This window comes from Mobula birostris, chromosome 15, assembly GCF_030028105.1.
Source record: "Mobula birostris isolate sMobBir1 chromosome 15, sMobBir1.hap1, whole genome shotgun sequence".
NCBI classification, from domain to species: Eukaryota; Metazoa; Chordata; class Chondrichthyes; order Myliobatiformes; family Myliobatidae; genus Mobula; species Mobula birostris.
Genome location: NC_092384.1, coordinates 3,910,460 through 3,910,799, shown reverse-complemented (window position 1 = coordinate 3,910,799; position 340 = coordinate 3,910,460).

Sequence of the window (340 nt, the reverse complement as noted above, 5' to 3'; positions counted from 1 at the left end):
GCCTGTAAAATATTAAATATATCAAACATTAATGCTCAGTTAATAATATTTTGATCGAGGAGGTGATTATAGTGTGAAAATGCTGAATGATGAGCCAGCATTTTTAAAATTCTTCAAAACACGCTTGACTTATTTGTCACACCTGTAAAACGCCATCAATGAGCTAAAATAATTAAGAAAGCGTATTTAAACATCCATTCAAAAGATGACCTTTAATTTTTTGCACAAAGGCTAAAAACCTGTTGATGCATTTCAATCTGCAAGGAAGATCTTCCATGCTGGTCTTGGATTAATGATTTCAGTAATCTTGGTAAACAAGGTACGTTATACACATACATTA